Source organism: Gracilinanus agilis, chromosome 4 (assembly GCF_016433145.1).
Source record: "Gracilinanus agilis isolate LMUSP501 chromosome 4, AgileGrace, whole genome shotgun sequence".
NCBI lineage: Eukaryota > Metazoa > Chordata > Mammalia > Didelphimorphia > Didelphidae > Gracilinanus > Gracilinanus agilis.
The window spans coordinates 53,449,691-53,471,776 of NC_058133.1; positions in this window are offsets into that span (position 1 = coordinate 53,449,691).

The following is a 22,086-nucleotide window of genomic DNA, read 5'->3' on the forward strand; positions in this document are numbered from 1 at the left end:
AAGGAAGGGAGGGAGGAAAAAATGGAAGAAAGGAGGGGGGAAGAAAGGGAGAAAGGGAGGGAGGGAGGGAGGAAGGCAAGAAGGAAATGAAAGATTATTTTTATAAAGAATGAGTAGGTTTTACCATCCTGGAAAAGTATCAAGCATGTCCTAGGGTCAATGGTTCCCATGACAATGGTCTAATGACCTCACTCTAAAAAATTTATGATAGTTCCTTAAAAATAAACAATTGTAAATAACATTTTGAGTGGTATATTCAATTACCCTAGGGGTTCACAACACAGTTTTTTATTATTATTTTAAATTTTTTTTAATCGTTGGAAACAATTGTCCTAGGCAATGCACTATGCCAGCTTTCCAAGGACCAGCTATAGTAAGTATAGGCATCTCTAGATGATCAATTCTTTAGCCATGAAGAACCATAAAGATGGCTTGAAATCTGAATTGTGGTGTAAGTGGAATTGCTTGTTGGCTCCAGGAGGAGGGAGGGAAAAGAGGAGGGAAAGAACATGAATCACATAACCATGGGAAAATACTTTAAAATAAATAAATAAATAAGTGATTAAGTTAGTGAGTAAATAAATAAATAAATGTGATTTGTGGTGTCAATATCAAGATCAAATGAAATTATAGCTCCATTTGAGAACTTAAGAGTTTATTTAATTATATTGTATAAGCTCTCTGAGCCCAAGAAAGTGGAGTCAGAGTGTGGTTGAAGTTTACAGATGTTAAGTAAAAAGTAAATGTTCCAGTCTATTGCCATTTGTTTGTAGTACTGGAAGCCAGGCCAACATAAGCTAGATGTCCTTTCAAGACTAGAAAATATAGTTAACTTTAGTTCTAGAAGCATTCAAAGGACGTTGTTTTGTGGAGCCAAAGCTAGAATAGTTAGGGCTTAGCTATAGGGTGCTACAATTTAGGGGTCATGAACAAACAATCCATTAAAATAGCAAGGTATCAGATGGTGAGCCTTTCTCCCATGGTAGCCATAATCCTGTGAGATTACTATAACCCAGGGGTCGGCAATGTATGACTCTTGAGCCATATCTGGCTCTTTTGAGGGCCAGATATGGCTCTTTCTGCAGGAGCCATAAAGTCAATTTTTTTTCAGGCACTGTTACAGGAGCAGCACTGTGAGCACTGTACGGCTCTCATGAAATTACATTTTTAAAAATGAGGCGTTTATGGCTCTCACGATCAAAAAGGTTGCCGACCCCTGCTATAACCCAAGAAATACACCCATGAGGGCCTATATCTTCCCTTATAAGTTGGTTTCCTGGGGACTCTACTCTCTACAAATGAAAAAAAAATGCCAAAAACCTGAATTGTCATAATAAACATCTATTTGGCAGCATGTTTCGTGCCATGAGCCCCAGGCACAAAATATGATGTTTGCAGCTCTAATGGATGGACCTAAAATATTGTTTAGTTTGCCTTACTTTTCTTGTTTCTATTCTACTATTTCCTCATAAGGTAACACTCAGGCTCATCCAAGTATAGGGCAAAAGCCCTCATTAAACTAAAGAAACCACACAAAAAAGATAATTCAGGGGTTCAGGAAGATATTATGAATATTTCAAAACCAATATCTTCTAAGTCCTACTGCTTATTATTGTTCTTGAGTCGTTTTTCAATTGTGTTCGACTCTTCATGATACTATTTGAGGTTTTCTTAGCAAATATATTGGAATGATTTGCCATTTCCTTCTCCAGGTTATTTTTACAGATGAAGAAACTAAGGCAAACAGACTTGCCCATGGTCACACAGCTAGGAAGTATCTGAGGCCACATTTGAACTCAAGAAAATGAACCTTCTTGACTCCAGGCCTGGGACTCTATCCACTGTGCCACCTAGCTGCCCACTTCTGCTTGAGGCTAGATCCAAAATGAACCTGCTTTCTAAAGCCTGAGGAAAACTTGAGAACAAAACTGAACTTTTGTCCAGTTCATGCTCCCCTGTAAAATTTTGCTTATATTTTTTCCTGAGTATTTCAAAACTCCTTTCAGAAGGCTGCCCCACTCTAAAGAAGTAAAATTAGTGCTAGTTGTCCAGATCATAGTTCAATCAGCCCTTGGTATAGTGGAAAGAATGCTAGATTGGGGAACATTTAACCTTGGGTTAAATCCTAACACTGGCTTTAATTACCTGGGTGATGTCAGATTAACTCACTTAACCCCTCTGGGCTTCAGTTTATTCACTAATAAATTTAGAGGGTTACAAGACATTATATCAAAAGTCTCTTCTAACTCTAACATTTTTCTATGCTAGTATTTTGCAAGCCTTATTTAGAATTATCCTTATTGTTGTAAGTGATGGTCTATTAGCAGAGACTGAGACTAGTGCTAAATTTTTACAATGGACTTCTGGATCTCTGTGGTATAAACATTAGAGTCTCTACCCTTCATAGAGTCCCATCATCACTGACCTGCTTTTTTTTTTCCTTAATAAGGCAGGAAAATTTCCTGGAAATTTTTCACAAGTTTTTCAAAGCTTTGCTTCTTTTTTCCATACAGAACACAATACTCCAAAATCTAGAAACAGGTCTATCTGCCACAGTCATGTGAATTAGGGTACCAAGGACAGTTCACATTCATCTAGTATCTAAAGGCTGATTTTGTATATTAGGGGCACTTTCTCTTTTGAGTCTCAGAATCCTGTGAAGTAAATTTATTTTTATTCCTTTCTCACTAAGAAGGCAACTAAGGCTTAGAAAGATTAAGTCATTTGCCTAAGATCTCCCTGCTAGCAAATATTAGGGTCTGGGATTTGAGTCCTGTTCTCTGATAACCCCAAGATCCCCATCATTTTGACTACCATATTTACCCATGCTTAAGTTAAAAAGCCAAACTGTGGGTAGAAATTGAGGACTCTGATCTTGGGCAAGTCACTTAATTTTTGTCTGCCTCAGTTTCCTAATTTACAAAATAGGGGATGATAATAATAGCACCTTTCTCTCAGGGTTGTAGTGAGGATCAGATGATCAAATATTTTTAAAGTACCTGGCACATAGTAGGTGCTATTATTATTGTTATGATATGTTATGATGATGATCTCCATTTATCACCTTATTTTAATGAGATAGTTCATTGTGCTGAATATTTTCTTGGAAGGAAAGAAATAAGTATTTATTAAATGCTTACTGTATACTGCTTTGGAAAATAGCTTTTTATTTTATTTCTTCCACCCTACTCTAGCAAAGTATTCTAAATACCATTACTACAGTACCTTATTTATGAATTAAATGCAAGTCCTGTTTCTGACATACTAACTATGTGATGTTGGCCAAATCACTTAGCCTCTCATTAACTTATTCATTCTCTGACTAGAAATTACAAACAAGTTGCCCATCTGCATCAAAAGAGGGAAATCCCACACTGGCAATTCCCTACACCAAGTAAATCATGAAAAATCAAATGAATTAAAGCAACAATAATAATTATGATTGCAATATGTTCAGGTCATTGCTACCAAAAACTATAGTAAGGTCATTCTTAAGGAGGCCAGATTTAGGGTTTGATATAAATTTTGTAAGGAAACATTAGAAATTATGTAGCATTTTTCCATGGAGAGGAAAAATTTTGTACCTTCCTATTACCAAAAACAAACAAACAAGGAAAAAGAAATTTGCCAAACTTCATAACTGACAACTAATTTTCATAATATAAATAACAATCTAAAATGTCTTTGAGAATTCAACAAATAAAGTGTTCTGGGATTTGATCATGATCATAAAGAAAACATCAATATTCCCCAGACATAACACTGACCCAGCAAAATTGAAGAAACATTTTAGTATATATTTGTCATATTGAATACTCAAAATCCCCAAAGTACAAGAAATTAAAAGATCTCAATATATAGAGACTTGTTGGAAGAAGTTCAAACCACCTGGAACAGATAAAAGGATCCATCATTCCTCATCAACTTGTCTGTTATTGCAATTGTCTAGATAACACCTTCAGTGAAATTAGAATAAATTAAATTACATCACCATGCTTTTATTCAATTTATAAAAGAAGTAGTCTTCATATCCACTGTCCCATGGTCTTCCAAACACTGAACAAAATAGAGTCTTATCAGGATAATTAATGATTTGTCTTAGGACACTTTCTATCTGATATCAAATATAAAATGAGGAAATATAATGATGACTTAGGTCAATCAATATAGTAGTTATTAAGTGCCTATTATGAAGGAAAATAGTAAGTCCTTACATTAATATAGTGATTTAGAGTTCACTAATTTTTATATATTATCTCATTTGATTCTCACCATGACTGTAGGAAGCAGTTTAAATAGGTATTGGTTTGAGATATTTACAGGTAAGCAGACTTGGGATCAGAGATATTGAGCCATTTGAAACAATCATAGGATGTTTGTGTTGGAAGGCTCTCAAAAGTCACACACCTCTCACCCCTACCAAAGTCAGGAGATAGATAGATAGATAGATAGATAGATAGATAGATAGATAGATAGATAGATAGATAAAGGGAGGAAATATACATACACCTGTGGATATATAAAATGAATATTGAGAAGCAGTATAATATAGTAGAATAAACAGTAGGCTGAATTCCTCTGAGATACCAACTGTAAGTAAGGAGAAGTGGGCAAGTCTAAATTCTCAGTTTCAATTTTCTCATGTGGGTAATAATTCCACTATCTGCTTTCATAATGAGGGTGTTAGGGAAAAGGTTTTAGCTCCTTAAGGAACTATTGAAATACAAGCTCTAAATGTTATGCTCCATTTCCTTCCAATCAGGGGTTTTTCTCCTTTTATGTCTGTTATGGACTCTACCCACTTTGAAAGTCTGGTGAAATCTATAGACCTATCTCAGGACTAAAGAGGGTTTTTTGGTTAATAATTGAAGGGTGAAGTTCAGTTGATAGTTAATAAAAATATAGATGTAATTAATTTCCCCAACAAAAGTTTACAAGCCTCATGAAATCCATATAATTCTTGGGAGCCCATGGATCCCAAGAATCCCTACTTTAGAATATGTGACCTTCGAGGTTAGTGGCAGGACCTATTTTAATGCTGCACAAATGACTCAGCAAAGATATTCATTAAAAATTCCCAGTCAACTGCTTTCAGTCCTATTCCCAATCTGCAAGAGAGTTAAGAACAACTAGCTACACATTAGTTGGGTGAGGTAGGAGAATTGTTGTAAGAAAAGTATGAAACTAAAGAGCATGTTCTAATCCTCCCTCCATTTTAATTTTTTACTTTCAATTTTTTCAAAGTCAGGCATTTAAATTGAAGAGCTTGGGGGGCAGCTGGGTAACTCAGTGGATTGAAAGTCAGGCCTAGAGACGGGAGGTCCTAGGTTCAAATCTGACCTCAGACACTTCCCAGTTGTGTGACCCTGGGCAAGTCACCTGACCCCCATTGCCCACCCTTTCCATGCTTCCTCCTATAAGCCAATACACAGAAGTTAAGGGTTTAAAAAAATAAATAAAAATAAATTGATGAGCTTGGAAAGTGGTAGACTATGAACAGGCACCTTACTTAAATATCCTGATTTTCTGTTGAAAATAGGCTCTGTTTTCTAGTTGAGGTGACTGACTATAAATATGGTAAATGGCCAAGAGATACATTTGTTCATTCACCAAAGCTCACCTAGTCTCTGGCATCCTAGAACACAACATAGTTCAGGATGGAACCATTTATGCCCTAGATTTAGTTTCAGATGTTCTGAACTTTTAGAAACATATCCTTAACATATTGGAAATTAGTATCTAAAGACAAAAACCCTACAGTTTGCCAGAGGTGGGTATATTGCCCGCATTCCTGAACTTTCACGTTAACCTGGGCCAGATCTTGTTGATTATACTGCACAACTTTGCCAGGCATTAGAGTAAATCAGGAATTTAATTATGAAATCAAGGGCTTCCCATCCTTCTTTCTCCTAAAGTCAGCCAAAATCTCCTTTCGTCTGTTTCTAGAATGCCAACAATAAAGGTACCATGCATGTGATGAAGCTTTTAGATCCCAGATAATGGTATCCCTGAGATAAGTAGTAATAGACTTTTACTTTTAAATTACTTTGAAACTTGGTCATGACAGCATTAAATCAAAGTATTTCCTCGTCAAGGAGCATGGCTTACTGGAAAGGGCATTGGACTTGGAGTCAGGAACCTACCTCAGATACTTATTAGCTATTTGACTCTGGACAAATCACTTGGCCTCTCTATGTCTCACTTTGCTCTTCTATACAATGGCGAAGAGTTGACTTCCAGCCAAAACAAAAAGCAGACCAACGAACAAAAAAAAATCTCATCATTTACCTCTAGGCTGAATAATGATAAAAAAAATCAATGAAAAACCATAATAATTTCTTCCACCCTAGAACTTCACAGAAAAGTCTACTGGAAGTCTAAAAGAAATAGGAAAGGGAGTCAATGGTAAAGCCAATGCAAACATAGCCAGAACTAATAGAGGTAAATAAGCAGCTGCTTTTCCAGTGCAACCAGTGGTTCAGATCAGCACATCACAGGTAGATTCAGATATTCCTAATATTCTATACTAGGATGCCCTAAATGGTCACAGAATTCAGAATTCTGGACATCAAAGATCAGGGAAAACTAATTCCAAGAGGTTAAATTCAGCACAGGAACTAAGGTGGCCCAAGAAGAGCCAACCGCCCCACCCAAAATCATAGCAAGGGGCAAAACCCCATCATTGTAGGATGAAAAATTAATAATCCCAATACTCCACGGATTGTTTCTTATAAGATTGATTTAAAAATAATAATAATTTAAAGTCAATGAAAAATAGCCTCAGTAAAGAGAAAAGTTCCCGCAACACCCAGGAGAGAGCCCAGAGCTGTCAGAACTGAGAGCCCCCACCTTTCTCCCCTCCCCCAGTGTGGGGTATCCAGAAAATTTATTTCCCAAATGCCAGGATGCCAGGTGAGGACACAATTCAAAAGGAGGCTAGGCAATACAGTTCAGGTGCTTCAAATTTCCACCTACACATCATGGAACAAAGTTTCAATTCAGGAACTAAAGTTCAAGAGATAATATTAAAGAAGATGTCTACCAGTACAAAAAAAAATGTTTTTGTTGTCCTTCTAGAGATACTCCAAAAGAAGGCAAGAGTAACTCTAGAAATTCAAAAGGAAAAAAGTGGAGAATCCACAAGGACCATTAAAAGACTTTGAAAAATAGAGCAAGAAATTAGAATTAAATAAAAGCTCTGGAGGAAAGAATTGGGAGAAGAATAAATGTCCTTAAAGAACCTTACTCAAATAATAGAATCCCTGAGTATTGGAATAAATTGAACAAATCACTGATTCCATGGAATGGCAAAAATATTAGCATGAAATTAAAAGGTAGAAAATGTAAAATAGCTGATATCAGAAATGACTGACCAGGTTAAGGATAGAATTAATTAAAAGTCTTTGTGTTTCCTGAAAACTGAGGGTTTTTTTTTTTAAACTGGGCACTATATTTTAAGAAATTAAAACAGAAAACTTCCTATACCTATTAGAACTAATAATAATAATGCCTAAAAAAGCAAGGAGGAAAAGGAATTGAAATCTTTTTTTTTTAATCCTTACCTTCTGTCTTGGATATTCTAAGAAAAGCAGGAAGGGCTAGGCAACTGGGGTTTAGTGACTTCCAGGGTCACACAGCTAAGAAATGTATGAAGACAGATTTGAGTTCAAGTCCTCCCAATGTGACACCTGGAATTCTAACCATTGTGCTACCCAGCTGCCCTTGAAACATTTTTAAAGCCCAGGAGAGAAGAGGTTCTGAAGAAAATACAGACAAGTTGAATAGTTTTTAAAAGAGGATAAAATTTGTTTTATATATTTATATGTATGTATATATTAAAAGGTATGAAATGGAGAATCACAGTTTTATACACAATCACCTTTTTTGGAATATTTGCTATGTATATAGAAATTTTTAGGCATTCAAGTTCAAAAAAGTTTTCAAATTTAAAAAAACTTTTAAGTAAATAAGGAAATTGGACCTAGTGGCTTGTAGGGTTCCTTCTAGTTCTAAATCTATGATCCTGATTTCTGCAAAAAAAGATATTTTGATTCCACAACAATGCACATTTATTAAGTCTGCCTAGAAACAAAAAGACCAGGGTTCTTTGGCTCTACCAGAATGATAGTTTTTGAGAAGGACCTTCAATGGCCATTTGGTCCAATTCATGCTTTGAATCCTTACTTACCTGACAAAAGGCTGTCCATCCTCTCCTTAAATACATTCCCAGTAAGTAGGAATCTATCTGCTCTAGATAATCTAATGCATTTAGATATGTGTGGCCTTGGATTAATCATTAACTGCAAATTATTACTCTAAATGATAATTATATCATTATGGGTAATAATAATAATTTGAGAGGCAAGATGGAATAGTAGATAGTAGGTCAGTCTTGGGACAAGTAAGACCTGTCTTCTAAGCCTGCCTTTGCTTAGAGCAGTGGTTCCCAAACTTTTTTGACCTACCACCACCTTTCCAGAAAAAATATTACTTAGCACCCCCCTGGAAATTATGAAACTGTTTATTGAACTCAGAATAGAATGTTACAAAAAAAAAGTGTGGCCATCACCACTTTCCTGGATCGCTGCAGCACCCACCAGGGGGCGGTAGCACCCACTTTGGGAATCACTGGCTTAGAGGTTCAGAAGAAAATACAGACAAGTTGAACAGTTTTGAAAAGAGCATAAAATTTATTTTATATATGTTCGACTATCATTGGACAATCTCCAACTCATATAACTTTTCAGTGTTCTACCCAATTTGTCAATAGGTGACAAATATGGTACCAATCAATATCATTGGAGAGAGTTTTCATAAAAGGAGAATACCCTATGCCAATAAAATCATAGATCTGGGCATATGTAATGGATATATGTATGCTTATTGAGGACATTTGGATTTTCTCAGTCTGCAAGAATTTCCCAAGAGCCCATTACCTTTTACACAATCCTTGAGAAATAAAGGGAAAAAGAGCAGTGATAGATTTTGCTGACCTAACCTTCGCTTCTTCACTACACTTCCCCCCAGTTAGTATCCTAGAATTTAACGTAAACGTATATACATATTTATTTCACAAGTATGTATTTATCACTGACTTTTGTCTTAACAGCACCTAAATCTCACAGTGTATCCTCTCTAACTCACAGAACAAATCCTTGTAACAAAGGATAAAACAAATAAAAGAGAAAGTTGAGCAAAACTAACTCATCAATCTCAATAGTATATTCAGTGTTCCACAGAGCTCTACCAATAGTATATATGTTTTTGTCTTTTTGTAAAATTGACTTCCCATCATTCATCATTTTTGCCAAATTGCTGGATGTGAGGTAAAAACTCTGAGTTGCTTGGTTTGCATTTTATTATTAGTGACTTGGAATTCTTTCACTTGGTTAGTTAAGTGTTTACAACTCATCTTTTGAGAACTTTTCATCATATCCCCTGACCACATTCATTGGAGCATGGTGATTGCTTAGTCTTAGGTTTCTGTGGCAGTTCTGTGTATATCTTACATATTAGACCCTGACCAGAGATAATTGATAAAAACATTTTTCCCAGTTGATTGCTTCTCTTGTTCTTCTAGTTGTATAGATTTAATAATGCAAAAGTCAATCAAAATTATCTATTTTGCTTTCTGTGATTGCCTCAATCTCTTGATTGGTGATAATTTCTTAAAGGAACATGGATATATAGCTCAAAGGGACCTGAAAGGCTAAATAATGCCACCTTCCCATTTTACAGTAAACTGAGAATCAGAAACATTAAGTGATTCACCTAAAATCACAAAGGTAGTGAGCATCATTAGTGGGATTTGAACCCAAGTCCTTTGACTCCAGAGCCAGTTACTAAGTATACTTTTTGTTCTACTTTTTTTTATGCTGTGTCTTTTAGTGGTCAAATTGTCTAAATATTTTGAGTTAATTCTGGTAGATGGCATGAAATGTTGGTCTAAATCTAATTACTGAAAAGCTTCTTTCCAATTTTCCCTAGAAATTTCAGCCAAATAGAAGTCCTTCCTCAAGTAATTTATAATTCTCATTTTCATTTCATTCATAAAAACTCATTTCATGAGTTCATTGAACATGAGGTTGTTGAGTCCAGTTGTTTCTGATTCTTCCTTATCTGGTCCCTTCTATTGATTTCCCTTTTTTTAAACTAATTCCTACCAAGTTCAAAAATAACTGTTTTATAATATAATTTTTATTTGAAAATGCTGTTATCCTTTTTTCCTACTTTTTCAATATTTTCCTTAAGATCTTAGACCTTTGTTCCTCCAAGTTAATTTTATTATTTTGTCCATAAAGTATTTTGTCTCTATGAAGTATTCCCTTGATAGTTTGATCTGTATAGCACTAAACCTGTAAATTAATTTTAAAAGTAACATGATTTTCAACTCCAACAGACTCATGACCAAAAGAAAAGAATATCCAGCACCATAAAAGGAACAGAGTCTGAATGCAAATTGAAACATACAATTCTTTATGTTATTTACTCCATGATTTTTTCTCTAGAGTAAGAATATGTGTCTTCTTTCACAACATGACAAACATGGAAATATATATCACATAATAATATATGTATGACCTATATTATATTACCTGCCTTCTTGAGAAGGGGGAAGGATAGAAGGGAGAGAAGGAACATGGATTGTAAGATATCAGAAAATGAATATTAAAAAATTAGATTGACATATAATCTGGAAAAAAATTAGAGTGTATTATAATAAAAAAAGTATCATAATTTGTATTCTAGTGATGCAACCTAGCCATGAGCACTGAATATTCTTCTTTATATTGATATTTTTCTTAATCATTTTTAAAGTGCTTTCATTTTTATCTATATTGGTTGTCAGAATGCCTTAATAGACTGACTACTGGGTATTTTATGCATTTTACAGCTAGCTTAAATAAGCATAGCTTTGCTATTATGTTCTCCTGAGTTTTGTTATTGCTTTATAGAAATGCTATTGGTTTTTACAGATTTGGAACGTTCTATTTTGCTGTAAATATTCTTTATTTTAGTTATTTTTTTAAAACCTTTACCTTCTATCTTAGAATCAATGCTATGTGTTGGTTCCAACACAGAAGAATAGTAAGGGCTAGGCAATGTGGATTAAGTGACTTTCCCAGGGTCACATAGCTAGGAAATATCTGAGGTCAGATTTGAACCTAGGACCTCTAATCTCTAGACCATTGATTCCCAAAGTGGGCGCTACCACCCCCTGGTAGGTGCTGCAGTGATCCAGGGGAGCGGTGATGGCCACACTTTTTTTTGTATTACATTCTATTCTGAGTTCAATAAACAGTTTCATAATTTCAAGGGGGTGCTAAGTAATATTTTTTCTGGAAAGGGGGCGGTAGGCCAAAAAAGTTTAGGAACCACTGCTCTAGACTGTGCTTTCAATCCCACCAAGCTACCTAGCCACCCCCTGTTTTAATTATTTTTATTTCACATTTCTCTGGGATTTTCTATGGAAAGTATCATTTCATCAGCAAACAGGAATAAGAAAGAAGGAAGCAAGGAAGGAAGCAAGGAAGGAAGCAAGGAAGAAAACTAGGTAAGATATTCAGAGGTTTCATATCCAAAAATGTCACTCATCCAATGGTCTTCATGTTGTTTTTCTGTCTGGACCATTAAATCATCAATAAACTCTTCAGTCCATCAATATGCATTTACTAAATGCCCATTCTGTGTTCAGCACTTTATTAAGCAGTGGAAATATAGAGCCAAAAATGAAGAAATCCTCATCTTCAAAGGATGAGAGAATTAAAGGGGAGGACAGCATGCACATATCCAAATATAGACCAAGTATAGAGAGAATTAATACCATAAGAGTCCTCAAACTTTGATAGAAAAAGTAAAACTTTCCATGAAATCAAAAGGTTCACAACCATTTTACTGGACATAGGATAATCATATATGTGTAGAAATTGCAAGACTTATAGGTATAACTCTTGGGAACTAACTAGGCAGCACAATGCTGGATGTGGAGTTAAGACCTCAGTTCATATCTGACCTTGGTCACTTGCTACATTTGTGACCCTGGGTAAGTCACTTAAACTATTTGACTTAGTTTCTTTAACTGTGAAATGGGAATAATGACACCATCTACTTCACAGAGTTGTATGGATCAAATGAGATATTACTTATTGAGCACAGTATAAGGGCTATACATTCTTATTCCCTTCCCCTCCACTAAAGGAATATGTTCTCTAGCCACAATATGGGAGTTTTCTTCAAGTAAAGAAGTGTTCCTTACTTGGGAAAAGTGGGGAAACAATAAGCATGGAAAAAGGAATTATTGAGCAGAATATAATCATGGTGCCATTATTGTTGTTCTTGCCTTTCCAATATAATTGCCTTGATTCTTTAATCACCAACTTCATTTCCCAAGTTGTTGGATGTCAGTTATAAGAGGAGAAAGTTGGAGGGATCCAGCCCACAAGGAATATCTCTCATGTAAAATAGCATAGTATAAGGGAAAAAATCATTGGTTTAGCATCTGTGAAGCTCAGTTGAAATCCTAGCTCTGCAAATTACCACCTGTGTGATTTGAGAGTAGGTCATTTCCTTTACCCTTCTTCCCAGTTCCCTTTTCTCCTAAACTCTAAAATGAAGGCATCTGATCTGATTATCTCAAAGCTTTAAATGTTAAAGCTCTAAAACATAAAATATAGGAAAGAAAATATAGGATCTTGTGCATTAAAGTAAATTTAATCCTCTTCATAATTTTGCTCATAGCTAGTCCTGCCTACCTAAATACTAGAAAACACACATAGAATAATATTAGTAGTAGCACCAATCACATATAATAATAGACACATTTAATAATTCATAGTTTTGCAAAGTCTTTTATATTATAAAATGAGTCATGAACTCCACTGAATTTAGGTCTCTCCAACAAGAAAGAGCAAACACCCCAGAAATGTCCATCCCACTTTCTTAGAACAGAAAGATAATTGAGAGACACAATGCCTTTAAAATCAAGATAATATTTATCAAGCAGACATAAATGTGTATGTGAAGTTAAACCACCTATTTTCAAGGAACTCAGTTCAAAAGCAGCAGATAAAATAATTGTCTAAAGAAGGGAGGAGGAAGAAGGAGCTGGAAGGGACTGATCTAGGCTCAGATCTGGGGTAGTATGGGTAAAGAGTTCCCAGGAAGAGGGGGTTAGGGAGTAGAGGAAGAACAGATTCCCAGATGCAAGGAAAAACAAAGACTCTTTGATACATATTTTGGGGGTACAATAACATTTTTAGCATCATAAATAACCATGAAGTAATCAGGTTTCCAGACTTGAGAATACAGATGGTACAAAAATCAATACCAGCAGTTGCCTTGTCAAGGTTAAATGATACAGTAAACAGTTCTAAAATAACTCAAGCCAAAAGAGATAGTGAATGGGGCCAGAGATAGCAAATATGAACATGTTTTTGTGAAGCCCAAGGACATTTGGCTATCTCATCCCAGAGACAGCAAATACTGCTATGGAAAGAACCACTGGCTAGTGGGTCCTTAATCCTATCTCAATCTAAGCCTGAGGAATCTGGTTTCTGTGCTTAATTCAGACAGACTGGTTAGATCATGTTTAAAAACAGTTTCTTCGGGGGCAGCTGGGTAGCTCAGTGGATTGAGAGTCAGGCCTAGAGACGGGAGGTCCTGGGTTCAAATCTGACCTCAGACACTTCCCAGCTGTGTGACCTTGGGCAAGTCACTTAACCCCCATTGCCTACCCTTACCACTCTTCCACCAAAAAAAAATAAAATAAAATAAATTTTTAAAAACAGTTTCTTCAAGTTACTTTGGGTCCCAAAAACAGTCAATTTCTCCAAATCACTCAGGGTCCCCTGGAAAATAGAATCAATCTTACACATCTTCATCACCCATATAATAAGGCAACTCAGGCATATCAAGATAATTTACAGAACATCTATAATGTCATGTTAGTGTATCAAGCCACATAATTTCTGAGCATATACATTAGCTTGACCAAGGATTTTATTAATGAGAGGCAGAGAATAAGAACTAGAGATAGAAGGGCAGATAAGAATTGAGAGAAGTGAATAGCCTTATCCAAAGACCTGGGGAGTATGGAGTGGCAGAGCTAAGGTTCAAAACCAAGATCTCTGTGTAATTTTTGCCAATTATTTCAGCATAATTACAAAATTATCACCCAGAATAGATGATTTTATAACGCCTTATCAACTTTATTGAACTTTTTCCCTTTCAAAGTAAAAAATTACTTATTGGCTTTTTAAATTAGTCCTTATTCATCTGGTGATAAATAAAAGTTTCAACTATACAATTTTCATAATTCAATGAAAATATATTTCTTGCTATGTAATTCAAAAACAAAGAGAATTAAGAATTTGATTATTTTAAATGTTTCAGTCAAGAATCAGTCAACATGGGGATAGCTAAATGGCTCAGTGGATTAAGAACTAAGTCTAGAGATGGGATGTCCTAGGTTCAAATCTGGCCTCAGACACTTCCTCAAAATGTGACCTTGGGCAAGTCATTTAATCCCCAATGCCTAGCCCTTACCAGTCTTTTGCCTTAGAACTAATACATAGTGTTGATTCTAAGAGAGAGGGTAAGGGTTGTTTGGTTGTGTTTTTTTTAAGTCAGTCATAAATAAATTTAATTTAATAATAAATAAATTTTACATAAATAAAATGCATTAAATAAACATTATTTAGCACCTACTTATATACCAGACACTATGCTGAGCCCTCGAAGTATTTAATAGAAATGGAATATAATTAGAGGCAGCTGGGTAGCATAGTGGATAAAGCATCAGACTTGAAGTTGGGAGGACCTGTTTTCTCATCTGTAACATGGAGATTAAAAATACCATCTATCTCCAAGGAATATTGGGAGGGTCCAATGAGTCACTATGTGTACAGTGTCTGCCAAAATTAAAATGCTATGTAAATGTTAACTGCTATTATTATTACTACTATTATTGCAATACCATATTTCCTTTACACAAATTTATTGCTCACATTCACAATACAGAAGGGAAAAGGTTTAAAAGAAAAAAGAATCAGAAGACCTGGGTTCATATCTGGACCCTGATAGTTATTTCCTCTGTAACCTTGAGCAAATCAGAGTGGACTAGGTAATCTGTAATGGTCCTTCAAGTCCTAAATCTGAATATTTTATTGCATGTTTATCTAGAATTGATCATCTTTTCTAGTACTGGCAGTCTAGAATTGGTGATCTATTTACTACAACATATTTTATTGAAGAGATATGAAAACTGATTTTGTATCTATAATTAGAAGAACTTAAATAACTGAGGAAAAGGTCAAAATGAATTCTGATTCTACATATTCTACCAGATGAGAAGGAATACAAATCAATAAGACAAAGCTGATTTAGCCACTCTGCATTGAGGTTCCACATTTATAAAATAGGGGCATTAGATTAGATGGCCATTCTGAGATCCCTTCCAAATGTTATTTTACAATGCTATAAAGCTATGATTTGGAAGTATCTAATAGAGCTTTACATATTCCTAGGAACAGAGTCCATTGATTTTATGTAGATCATGCAAAAGAAAAACAAAGTAGTGCTGTAGGATTACACGGAAGTGGTATAGGAATGAAAAATTCAGTCATCCTGGTTCATTGTTGCTGGTGTCAGTGGCAGAATAATATGACTCTCATCCTCACAATAATCTTATAATATCTAATAATAAAAATAGTTAACATTTATAGCTCTTTAAGGTTTGTGAATAATTTTATTATATCATTTGGAAGTTCCTTGAATAAAGTACGGTTTCATTTTTGTCTTTATAGACCCAGCAGTTAGAATTCTACTCCCTGGTGTTCTAGTGGTTAGAATTCAGCCCTCTCACCATTGCAGTGGAGGACTGACTGATTCCTGGCCAGGGAATACTGCTTTTGTGCTATCCTGCTTCCTTGCTCTCTTGGAGTATAGGAAGTGTTCAGAGAAGACTAAGGTGTGAAGGTTTGTTGATCCCTTTTCAAAGATATTTTCTTCCTTTGATATCCACCTACCACCTAGCTCTCATTTGTGGCTCCAAGAAACTACAGCATGCACAGAAGCTAGACCTCAGTAAAACCAGGTTGAATATGACCAATAGGACTCAAACTCATTAGTGAGATAGAGGGGTATCTACCCCAGGCATGTGAAGACTTCCCCCAGGGGAAGGTGTAGATGAGAATTATTTGTTCCAACAGCCATGAAGGCAGTGGAAACAGGCACTGTAGAACACCTAGAGCTTGATCAGACATCAAGGAGGCCAATGGGGTCATCCACTGTATCCCTAGCTATCACCAGATGTCTTTACTTTGATAACTTTGGAAGAGAGAATGAGGTCAATGGCTTTGTGGAACTCTGCCTCACTTAAATCCAATTTATGCAGGAGTCAAAAGACACCACCAGTGATATCATTTCAATCCTCTTTGAGTATAATGGACAACAACCAACTCCTTAGAATAGCACCTCACACACAGTAGGTGTTTAGTATTAAACATTGGACAAATTCAGTCGAATGGACCAAGAACCAGAAGAATCAATCCTACTCCATGTTTTCACCTGAAAGAAAATTCAGTGTGAACAACAAAATTTTTCCACTTCCTTCCCAAAGTGTTTGTGTAGATAAGAACCTGACTAATCTTGTTTACAGAATCAACCAAATCAGTAGTTTTCAACAATCTCCATAAGTGACCTCCCTTTAGACTATTAGCCATGTCAAAAATCAGGTCAACTGACTTAGATATAAGACAGACAAAAGAATTATCAGCCATTATACATTTCACCGCAGCAAAAATTAAAATGGAGGTAATTACTAAGGGAAAAGTAGATTTGAGGAACAATTATCAAATTTTCAGTCTGTCACTAGACAAATATACAATGAAATAAATATTATAAATAAATACACTGATAAAATCACTAAATAAGTAAGCAATACTTAACTATCTTTGCACACAAACTAATTGGATTACCTAAATAAATTTAATGTTAGGCTTTCTGATCTCATCATAATCTTAATCTATGTATTCAAGTTTCTTTTGTCCTTACTTCCAAATATAAGTCATTCACTTTAGTCAGGTTGATTTCCTTGCTGTCTCAATTAAAAGCAATCAATAAGCATTTCTGAATTGCCTACTAGGTACTAAAAATTGTTCTAGGTGATAAAAAACATGTGAAGTCATTTCCAATCATGTCTGACTCTTCATGACTCCATTTGGGGTTTTCTTAGCAAAGATACTGGAGTGGTTTGCCATTTCCTTCTCCAGCTCACACTCTACAGGCAAACAAGGTTAAGTGACTTGCCCAGGGTCACACAACCAGGAAGAGACTGAGGCCCAATGGGAACTCAGGGAGACTCATCTTCCTGACTCCAGGCCTGGCATTCTATCCACTGTACCACTTAGTTACCCCTCCTAGCAAATAGTAGTGTTTTAATAAATACCAGTTGAGTTGAACTGATTTGAACATGCAAACTCCATTCTCTTCCCATTTTCAAAAACTGACACAATACTTGCCTTTCTTAAGTCCCACAGCATCTCTCATCAACAGTCTGCTAAGAAGCATTGAAAGTGATACATCAATCAAATTTACTAAGTCTCTGATGAGCTTGGAAGGCAATTCAGCTGGGCCAGGAGATCTGAACTCATCAATGCTACTTAGGTATTCTTATTGTACATCTTTACTTATCTTGGCTTTTTACTCCCTATTAGCCATTTTTGTTCTGTCCTTTCCAGACCATAGATTTTTCACTTTGAGAAAAAAGAAGAAAAATAATAACAGTTGAGCCACTCTGTCTTTGTTCTGTAGTTCATTACCATCCATACATCCACCCCCAAGAAGTAGTCCTATCCCTTCATTGATTTTTCTCCTTTTCTTCAATATAGCTTAAACCAAAAACAGAAACTGTTTTGCTCTTCTTAACTTTCCTTGCTAGCCTCAGCTCATTCTGAGCATCAGCAGCACTCTCGATATCATTCTTCGAGGTCTATTAGTGCCTGGCCAAATGAACCATGACATAACCCAAGTTGTCCATATGGTTCTTTCCTACCAGACTCCCTGATTGATGAAAACTGAAACCTAATCAATTACAAGCTAATCCATATCAATCACTGGGGAACTTCGCAGTGACCTAGACTAAATGCTTTGGTCTGTTTTTACTTCTAAGAGACACAGGAGATATCATCATAGGAAGTCATCAAGGAAGCACAATTCAAATGATTAAGAATAGAAATGATGGCATGAATAGCCCTGAACAACCCAGGGATTAAATAGATGTGCAATCTGATCTCTTTGGGCCCAACCAGAAAAGAACAAAAATTAGTTCAGCAGTGTCTTTTTTTTTTTTTTTTTGTAGCCCAACAGAAACTCCTAGGTCACTTCAACTTAAAAGATAAAAACTTATATAGAAGAGCTCTCAAGAAGTTCATGAAATAGTTCAATTTGTACCTTTTAATAAGCAGACTGGGGCAGTTGGGTGGCACAGTGGATAGAGTGCCAGGAGTGGGGCCAGGAAGATTCCTCTTCCTGAGTTCAAATCAAATACATCCTAGCTGTATGACTCTAGCCAAATCATTTTACCATGTTTGCTTCAGTTTCTTCATCCATAAAATGAACTGGAAAAGGAAACAGCAAACCACTCCAGTATCTTTGCCAAGAAAACCCCAAATGGAGTCACAAAGAGTTGGATGTAACTGAAACGACTGAACAACAACAAAAATGAGTTGACTGGAGGATCAGTAGAGACCAAAGTATATGGTATGACATTCCTCTATTCATTCAAGTGAATATATAGTATTTATTTAGGTTTATTTTGATGATGAATTTGAAATTAAATCATGGTGTCATAATAAAATAAAGTATACTTTAGTGATGTCTCCAAGAAAGGAAGATATATATTTATTTACCTATATTTGTGAGTGTTCAGCATATACACATATAAGAAAATAGGACAAAGGGGATCAATAAAGGCTCCAGGTAGAGGATGATTTCTGTAATAAAATATCTGTGTTTCTGCCTCATCCCTCATCTGCCTACTAGATTTTATATTTCCACAAGGGCAGGAACGTTCTCTTACTGTCTTATTTAAACTTTGCGTCTTCCCCAATATCTAGGACAGAGAGTGATTATTTGCATCCTTCAATTAACAGAGTAAACAATAAGGAGAAAATATGTGTGTGTATGTGTGTGTGCAAATACACGTGTATGTATAGAGAGAGGGAGTGGAACTCTCCAACATATATTATCTATGTGGCCCTAGACAAGATTTAATGTCTCAAAGTTCAAGGTGACTCTTCAAAATTATTAATTCCAGAATAGCAGTCAGTCACACATTATTGGGGTAGTCTAGTCTCTCCGAACCTCAATCTCCTGCTCTGTCTAAAGTCAGGTTGAACTAAATGACTCTCACATCCCTTCTAGCTCTAAAACTATGTTGCTGTCAACCTGGATGAGGAGTAGTCAAAGGAACCAGGAAAGTTCTAGCACAGAAAAGAGAGGGAATCCTGGTAGCTGTCTTAAATATTTGAAGCACTGATGCGAGAAAGAAGAACTTAATATGTTCTCTTTAGCCTCTGAGTACAGAAGTAGGAGCAATGGTGGGAAGATATATGGAAAAAAAAGGCAGATCTATAGAAATAGACAAAGATATAGATATAAATATTAATGGAATCCTAGATGTTAGAGCTAGACAGGACCTCAGAAATACTCATATTAAATACATTTTGAGACTATGAAGGGAAGTCCTATTCATTACTAAATTCCTACCTCCCCATCAAGGATCCCAGTAGATCATAAGCTCATCATGGGAATGGGCTGTTTCATTTTGGCTGAGTGATCCTGGACAAGTCACTTTATATCTCACTGCTCCAGACAACTCTATGAGTTTTAAAGGTTGAAGAAATGGTGATGACCTGTATTGGTAGAGGAAATTTCATTACCTGGGCATTCCCCATACCAGTGAAATCACTGGTCCTGTTCCCATTCCTGATCTGCAGCTCTTAGAGAAGTATCTGGTACATAGCAGGTATTTAATTAATAGTTTGTTTTTAATAATTAATAGATAATTAATTAATGAATAATATATAAATATATTTAATTTAATGTAAATATAATAATAGGTAATTAATTCATGTTTGAATTAGGTTGAAAAATAATCATAGGTTGAAAAAAATCTCATATAGCACTTTTAAAATTTGCAAAATGCTTTATATTTATTTTCTCATTTTATCCATACAACAACCTTGTGAGATAGGTGTTATTATAATCCCCATTTTACAGATGTGGAGCCTGGGGCTAAGAGAAGTTCTGAAACTTGTCCAGGGTCCAGGGTCTTAGATGTGTCTGAGGCAGGTTTAAATCCCAGATCTTCCTTACTTTAAAGCCAGTAATCTATCCACTATACCATTACTATCTTGTAACAAAGGCAATCAGGCATTAAAATTAGTTGGTAAGGGGCAGCTGGGTAGCTCAGTGGAGTGAGAGCCAGGCCTAGAGACAGGAGGTCCTAGGTTCAAACCCGGCCTCAGCCACTTCCCAGCTGTGTGACCCTGGGCAAGTCATTTGACCCCCATTGCCCACCCTTACCACTCTTCCACCTATGAGACAATACACCGAAGTACAAGGGTTAAAAAAAAAATTAGTTGGTAAGAGAAGGCCATCAAATTAATTTACTTTTCCCATTCCTCTTTTCATTCTTTTTATTTTCCTTTTCTCTTTCATTTTCATCAATCTTTGGACTAGCCAAAAAAAACAAATTTAAATCTGGTCAATTTGGATTAAAGTTTTTTTTCTTTCTTCAAGGCTCATCTTTCCATGAAGCCTTCCTTGCTCCACTGGCCCCATCCCCAACCCACAAAAGCTGAAAGTGTTCTCTTTTTCCTCAGATTTCCCATCTTTCCTTTGCCTCTAATCGCATTTTACTTTGTTAAATAAATGTATGTGTATACATATATATATATATATACACATATATGTATATATATTTGTGTGTGTGTATATAAATAAATGTATGTGTGTATATATACATATATATGTATATATATATTCGTGTGTGTGTATACTCTTTGTAGATTTTAAGTTTCTTGAGGGCAGGGACTATATTACTTTTCATCTTTATATACTCAGCATTGGTATAATGTCTTATAATTTACAGGTAGGCGTGAAGGAAGATAGTACAAACCTGTGATTTCATTAAGTATATAGAACTCCCATTATGTAAATTCTTTCTACCAATATAGTTCTCCACACTTGTATGTCACTAAAAGTTGCCAAGGAGTGTTAAGAGGTTGAAGGACTTTCTTATGATCACACAGTCAATTTGTAATCAGATTTTCATAACTCCAAGTCCTGCCTTCTATCTGCTACAGACAAATATCTATCTCCTATTTATCCTCTATCTCATTTTTCCAATGGGGAAGTGAACGTTTTCCTTTGGTTCATTTCTAGGTGCTTATTTTTAGATACAATCTCTGCCTGTGGCCAGTACAGAAGACTTGTTGGTTCTCAGGGTATAAAATTGAAAAGGAAGAAATTAGGGAATGGGAGGCAGCTCAGGCTGTACTCCTGAGCCTACATTTCTGTGGTGCCTCCCAGGAAGCTGTTGATGAAGCCAAGGCATTGCTTTTATCCCTCTCTGCCCTGTTTTCATAGTTGTCTCAGTTAGAAAGATTCTAAAACTTTGGGAAAGACTCAGAAAGTTTCTTCTGCCCTCAAGCAAGACCCCAAAGCACTTGAATTTCTCATCCTTCTGTATAACACATAAATACAAATGGCTTACCTGGACCCCATTCAATAAAAAGAAAAGCACTTAGAAGTACCAAAATGTCCTGATGGTCACAGTCACTCCTGATAAGAGCCAACCTTGGAGCTATTTTATCTCAGTGGTGCTTCGGGATGACATCAGGAGCAGCCCTGCAAACTCACTGGTAATTAAGTTAAATCTCTACCTTTAAACCAGTTAAGTGAGGGGGTGAGGTTATTGGAGAAGTCCTCAGATAACAAAGATTTCTTACCACTTGGATAACACTGTACAAGATTAGATCTGCTTGAGGTGAGATTAGGAAAATGGTTCCAAATGAAATAAAA